Genomic DNA, 7153 nt, shown 5'->3' with positions numbered 1-7153 from the left:
ACTGTTATACCTGACAAAGAAACAGTTGATGCAGGAGCCAATAACCCAGTCATCAACACAGAGGTAAAAAATAAACAACAAACCCTTTTCAAACCATTTATGATTTCTGAACTACGTAATACACCCCACCACCACAATACAAGGATTATAAGGGATGTCTCACCCTTTTCTTTGAACAAATCTAGGAAACAAACAAGTACATTGATCTAGAAGATCAAGAAGCAGCGCAACCAAAGGAAACTGGAAAACACACAGAACTTCAAACAACAACATCTGAAGAGGTGAGGTTACAAAGCTGAGACACAAATGAAGTTCAAACTATAATTTCAATTTTTATTAAACAGGAAGAGGAAGCAAGCGAAAGCATTGGCATAGACATTGAACAAGAAAAACTAGAGGACAACACGAGACAAGGAGGAGTCGTAGTTCCAGCAGTAGACAGTCCTGCAAATCCATAGAAAGAGGTCTTATAAAAAAATTAACTCAACAATCAGAGATGCACCCATTTCTTAAATACTTTTTGTGTTGGTGTAGGCACAAGAAGCTCAAGAGAGCACCAACAATCAAGACCATCAACCACAACCAGAGGAGCCCAATGAACAACCCGAACATGTTCTTCAAACGATAGACAATAATGCCACTGAAGACCAAGCCACCAAAAATTCACTCACCAAACAATAGCTACCAGAGACAACGGTAGCATCAATGATTGAAAAGGTAAAGTTACAAAACCTGCAACTACGAAATTATAAAATTGTTGCGTACACAATCAAATAAACTCCAACCTACCACACCTGTATTCACTCCAATGCACTCTCACTTTGCCACCTCTATATTTGAACAGCTGCAAGAAAAAAACAAGGTCAATGATGACGAACAGCAAAATAAAGGGCAAGAGAAGGACCCAAAAACACCACTCAATGAAGAACACGTAGAACAATCAGTAGTAACAAGTACAGAGGTGAAAACATAGAATACCTCAAAATGATCTTATAGTTCAAAAATACGCATTTCACATTTCACTACTTTCCTCCATCCCAGAGAGAGGAGACAAATGAGCAAAAGGATGCCACTGAAGAAGGGCAACATGTTCTTCAAATGGCAGACATCAACGTCAACAAAGACCAAGCCCCAAAATATTCACTCACCGAAAAACACGCAGCAGAGACGGCAGCAGCGACAACGACTGAAAAGGCAAAGTTACATAAGCTGATCCTCTGAAAGTATAAAATAGCTCTGTTGAACCTCAAATGCACTGCCACTTAGCCACCTGTGTGTTTCAAAAGCTACAAGACAAAAACAACGGCAGCAGTGATGAACTCCAAAAGAGAGAACATGAAGATGCCCAAAAACTCCACTCAACAAAGAACAAGCACAACAGTCAGCAGCAGCAACAAGAACAGAAGAAAAGACAACAGAATCAGCAACGACTGAGGAGGTAAAGTTACATAAGCTGATTCTATGAAAACATAAAGTAGTCCCATGAGAACTCAAATGCACTCCAACTTACCACCTTTATGATTGAACAGCTGCAAGACGAAAACCATGACAGTGACGATGAACACCAAAACAAAGAACAAGACGATACCCAAGCAACAACAATCAACGAAGAACGGGTGGAACAGTCAGCATCACCAACGACAACTCAACAGGTGAGGTTGCACAAAATGTTTCCACAAAATGACAACTTAATCACAATCAAAATAGCTCAAAGCACGCACCGAACGCTTTGCTATTTTCCCATAACAGCTGCTATAATTAAAATAAAGTAGCAAGTTAAATTATTTCAATGCTTTTTAAATGATAACGCAGAAACACGAAGAAGGCAACCACGGAGATACAACCAATGAAGAAAACACACAAATTGTTCCAGAGAAAGAACCAGAAACTATCGAAGAAAACCCTACGGCGTCATACGATGCCAATTCCCCTGGCAGAGAGGTCAGTGCCATCCAGGTTGTAACGCCCATGATGCGGCTATATCTCCCACGTGTCGAAGCACGACTTAGAGGCATAACCACATGGTGGTTTTGTCGCAAGAAGGGTCATCTTCACACAATCCCATGTAATGAACAAGAATGGGATAAAGAGAGTTGGCTTACAAGCGCCACTTCACACAGTACATAAATAAATTCATACATCATCCAAAATACACTCATAGACCGACTACGGTCAAATCCAAATGAAAAGAAGATAACTCCAAATGCTAGATCCCCGATCGTCCCAACTGGGCTCCGCTACTGATCATCTGGAAACGAAACATAGTAACAACCAAGGTCCTCGTCAAACTCCCACTTGAGCTTGGTTGCGCCACTTGCGCTGGTATCCTCGATACCTGCATCTGTTTTGGTAGAATCTATGAGCCACGGGGACTCAGCAATCTCACACCCACAAGATCAAGACTATTTAAGCTCAAGGTAGGAAAAGGGGTAATATGGTGGAGCTGCTGCAAGCACTAAGCATATATGGTGGCTAACATACGCAAGTAGAGCGAGAAGAGAAGCAACGCATCGGTCGAGAAGCTAGAAGTGATCAAGATGTGATCCTGAAACTATCTACGTTCATACATAACCCAACCGTGTTCACTTCCCGGACTCCGCAGAGAAGAGACCATCATGGCTACACACGTGGTTGATGCATTTTAATGAAGTCAAGTGTCAAGTTCTCTACAACCGGACATTAACAAATTCCCATCTGCCTCATAACCGCGGGCACGGCTTTCGAAAGATAATACCCTACAGGGGTGTCCCAACTTAGCCCATCACAAGCTCTCACGGTCAACGAAGGATATACCTGTTGGAAATATGCCCTAGAGGCAATAATAAAAGTATTATTATTATATTTCCTTGTTCATGATAATTGTCTTTTATTCATGCTATAACTGTATTATCCGGAAATCGTAATACACGTGTGAATACATAGACCACAATATGTCCCTAGTGAGCCTCTAGTTGACTAGCTCGTTGTGATCAACAGATAGTCATGGTTTCCTGGCTATGGACATTGGATGTCGTTGACAACGGGATCACATCATTAGGAGAATGATGTGATGGACAAGACCCAATCCTAAGACTAGCACAATAGATCGTGTAGTTCATTTGCTAGAGCTTTGCCAATGTCAAGTATCTCTTCCTTTCACCATGAGATCGTGTAACTCCTGGATACCGTAGGAGTGCTTTGGGTGTATCAAACGTCACAACGTAACTGGGTGACTATAAAGGTGCACTACGGGTATCTCCGAAAGTATCTATTGTTTTATGCAGATCGAGACTGGGATTTGTCACTCCGTGTAAACGGAGAGGTATCTCTGGGCCCACTCGGTAGGACATCATCACATGCGCAATGTGACCAAGGAGTTGATCACGGGATGATGTGTTACGGAACGAGTAAAGTGACTTGCCGGTAACGAGATTGAACAAGGTATTGGATACCGACGATCGAATCTCGGGCAAGTAAAATACCGATAGACAAAGGGAATTGTATACGGGATCGATTGAGTCCTTGACATCGTGGTTCATCCGATGAGATCATCGTGGAACATGTGGGAGCCATCATGGGTATCCAGATCCCGCTGTTGGTTATTGACCGGAGAACGTCTCGGTCATGTCTGCATGTCTCCCGAACCCGTAGGGTCTACACACTTAAGGTTCGATGACGCTAGGGTTATAAAGGAAGCTTGTATGTGGTAACCGAATGTTGTTCGGAGTCCCGGATGAGATCCCGGACGTCACGAGGAGCTCCGGAATGGTCCGGAGGTAAAGATTTATATATAGGAAGTCCTGTTTCGGCCATCGGGACAAGTTTCGGGGTCATCGGTATTGTACCGGGACCACCGGAAGGGTCCCCAGGGCCCACCGGGTGGGGCCACCTGCCCCGGGGGCCACATGGGCTGTAGGGGGTGCGCCTTGGCCTACATGGGCCAAGGGCACCAGCCCCTAGAGGCCTATGCACCAAGATAAAGGAAAAAGGGAAGAGTCCTAAAGGGGGAAGGCACCTCCGAGGTGCCTTGGGGAGGATGGACTCCTCCCCATCCTTAGCCGCACCCCTTCCTTGGAGGAGGGGGCAAGGCTGCGCCCTCCCCCTCTCCCTTGGCCCTATATATAGTGGGGAAAAGGAGGAGCAATCATACCTAAGGCCTTTGGTTGCCTCCCTCTCCCTCCCGTGACACATCTCCTCTCCCGTAGGTGCTCGGCGAAGCCCTGCAGGATTGCCACTCTCCTCCACCACCACCACGCCGTTGTGCTGCTGTTGGATGGAGTCTTCCTCAACCTCTCCCTCTCTCCTTGCTGGATCAAGGCGTGGGAGACATCGTCGAGCTGTACGTGTGTTGAACGCGGAGGTGCCGTCCGTTCGGCACTTGGTCATCGGTGATCTGAATCACGACGAGTACGACTCCATCAACCCCGTTCACTTGAACGCTTCCGCTTAGCGATCTACAAGGGTATGTAGATGCACTCTCCTTTCTACTCGTTGCTGGTCTCTCCATAGATAGATCTTGGTGTTACGTAGGAAAATTTTTGAATTTCTGCTACGTTCCCCAACAGTGGCATCATGAGCTAGGTCTATTGCGTAGATTCTTTGCACGAGTAGAACACAAAGTAGTTGTGGGCGTTGATGTTGTTCAATATGCTTACCGTTACTAGTCCAATCTTGTTTCGACGGTATTGTGGGATGAAGCGGCCCGGACCGACCTTACACGTACTCTTACGTGAGACAGGTTCCACCGATTGACATGCACTTGGTGCATAAGGTGGCTAGCGGGTGCCAGTCTCTCCCACTTTAGTCGGAACGGATTCGATGAAAAGGGTCCTTATGAAGGGTAAATAGCAATTGGCATATCACGTTGTGGTCTTGCGTAGGTAAGAAACGTTCTTGCTAGAAACCCATAGCAGCCACGTAAAACATGCAACAACAATTAGAGGACGTCTAACTTGTTTTTGCAGGGTATGCTATGTGATGTGATATGGCCAAAAGGATGTGATGAATGATATATGTGATGTATGACATTGATCATGTTCTTGTAATAGGATTCACGACTTGCATGTCGATGAGTATGACAACCGGCAGGAGCCATAGGAGTTGTCTTTATTTTTTGTATGACCTGCGTGTCATTGAAGAACGCCATGTAAACTACTTTACTTTATTGCTAAGCGCGTTAGTCATAGAAGTAGAAGTAGTCGTTGGCGTGACAACTTCATGAAGACACGATGATGGAGATCATGATGATGGAGATCATGGTGTCAAGCCGGTGACAAGATGATCATGGAGCCCCGAAGATGAAGATCAAAAGGAGCAAAATGATATTGGCCATATCATGTCACTATTTGATTGCATGTGATGTTTATCATGTTTATGCATCTTGTTTACTTAGGACGACGGTAGTAAATAAGATGATCCCTTACAAAATTTCAAGAAGTGTTCTCCCCTAACTGTGCACCGTTGCTACAGTTCGTCGCTTCTAAGCACCACGTGACGATCGGGTGTGATGGATTCTTACGTTCACATACAACGGGTGTAAGACAGTTTTACACAGCGAAAACACTTAGGGTTAACTTGACGAGCCTAGCATGTGCAGACATGGCCTCGGAACACGGAGACCGAAAGGTCGAGCATGAGTCGTATAGAAGATACGATCAACATGAAAATGTTCACCGATGATGACTAGTCCGTCTCACGTGATGATCGGACACGGCCTAGTTGACTCGGATCATGTAATCACTTAGATGACCAGAGGGATGTCTATCTGAGTGGGAGTTCATAAGATGAACTTAATTATCTTGAACATAGTCAAAAGACCTTTTGCAAATTATGTCGTAGCTCGCGCTATAGTTCTACTGTTTAGATATGTTCCTAGAGAAAATATAGTTGAAAGTTGACAGTAGCGATTATGCGATCAGTAGAAAGCTTATGTCCTTAATGCACCGCTTAGTGTGCTGAACCCCAACGATGTTTGTCGATGTTGCGAACATCGAACATATACGTTTTGATAACTACGTGATAGTTCAGTTAAACGGTTTAGAATTGAGGCACCAAAGATGTTTTTGAAACATCGCGAAACATATGAGATGTTTTGAGGGCTGAAATTGGGATTTCAGGCTCGTGCCCACGTCAAGAGTTATGAGACCTCCGGCGATTTTCTTAGCCTGCAAACTAAGGGAGAAAAGCTCAATCGTTGAGCTTGTGCTCAGATTGTCTGAGTGCAACAATCACTTGAATCAAGTGGGAGTTAATCTTCCAGATGAGATAGTGATGTTTCCCCAAAGTCATTACCACCAAGCTGCTAGAGCTTCGTGATGGACTATAACATATCAAGGATAGAGATGATGATCCTTGAGGTATTCGCGTTGTTTGACATCGCGAAAGTAGAAATCAAGAAGGAGCATCAATTGTTGATGGTTGGTGAAACCACTAGTTTCAAGAAGGGCAAGGGCAAGAAGGGATACTTCATGAAACGGCAAATCAGCTGCTGCACCAGTGAAGAAACCCGAGGTTGAACCCAAACCTGAGACTAAGTGCTTCTGTGATAAGGGGAACAACCACTGGAGCAGGACTACCCTGGATACTTGGTAGATGAGAAGGCTGGCAAGGTCGATAGAAGTATATTGGATATACATTATGTTAATGTGTACTTTACTAGTACTCCTAGTAGCACCAGGGTATTAGATACCGGTTCGGTTGATAAGTGTTAGTAACTCGAAATAAAAGCTACGGAATAAACGGAGACTAGCTAAAGGTGAGCTGACGATATATGTTGGAAGTGTTTCCAAGGTTGATATGATCAAGCATCGCACGCTCCCTCTACCACCGAGATTGGTGTTTGCGTTGAGCATAGACATGATTGGATTATGTCTATCGCAATACGGTTATTCATTTAAGGAGAATAATGGTTACTCTATTTTTGAATAATACCTTCAATGGTCTTGCACCTAAAGGAATGGTTTATTGAATCTCGGTCGTAGTGATACACATTTTCATGCCAAAAGATATAAGATAGTAATGATAGTACCACTTATTTGTGGCACTGCCATGTAAGTCATAATGGTATAAAACGCATGAAGAAGCTCCATGTTGATGGATCTTTGGACTCACTCATTTTTGAAAAGTTTGAGACATGCGAACCATGTCTATTGGTATATATGCATGAAGAAACTCC

This window comes from Triticum aestivum, chromosome 6B, assembly GCF_018294505.1.
Source record: "Triticum aestivum cultivar Chinese Spring chromosome 6B, IWGSC CS RefSeq v2.1, whole genome shotgun sequence".
NCBI lineage: Eukaryota > Viridiplantae > Streptophyta > Magnoliopsida > Poales > Poaceae > Triticum > Triticum aestivum.
The sequence above is the reverse complement of the archived record's forward strand: the minus strand, read 5'-3'. Positions refer to the sequence as shown.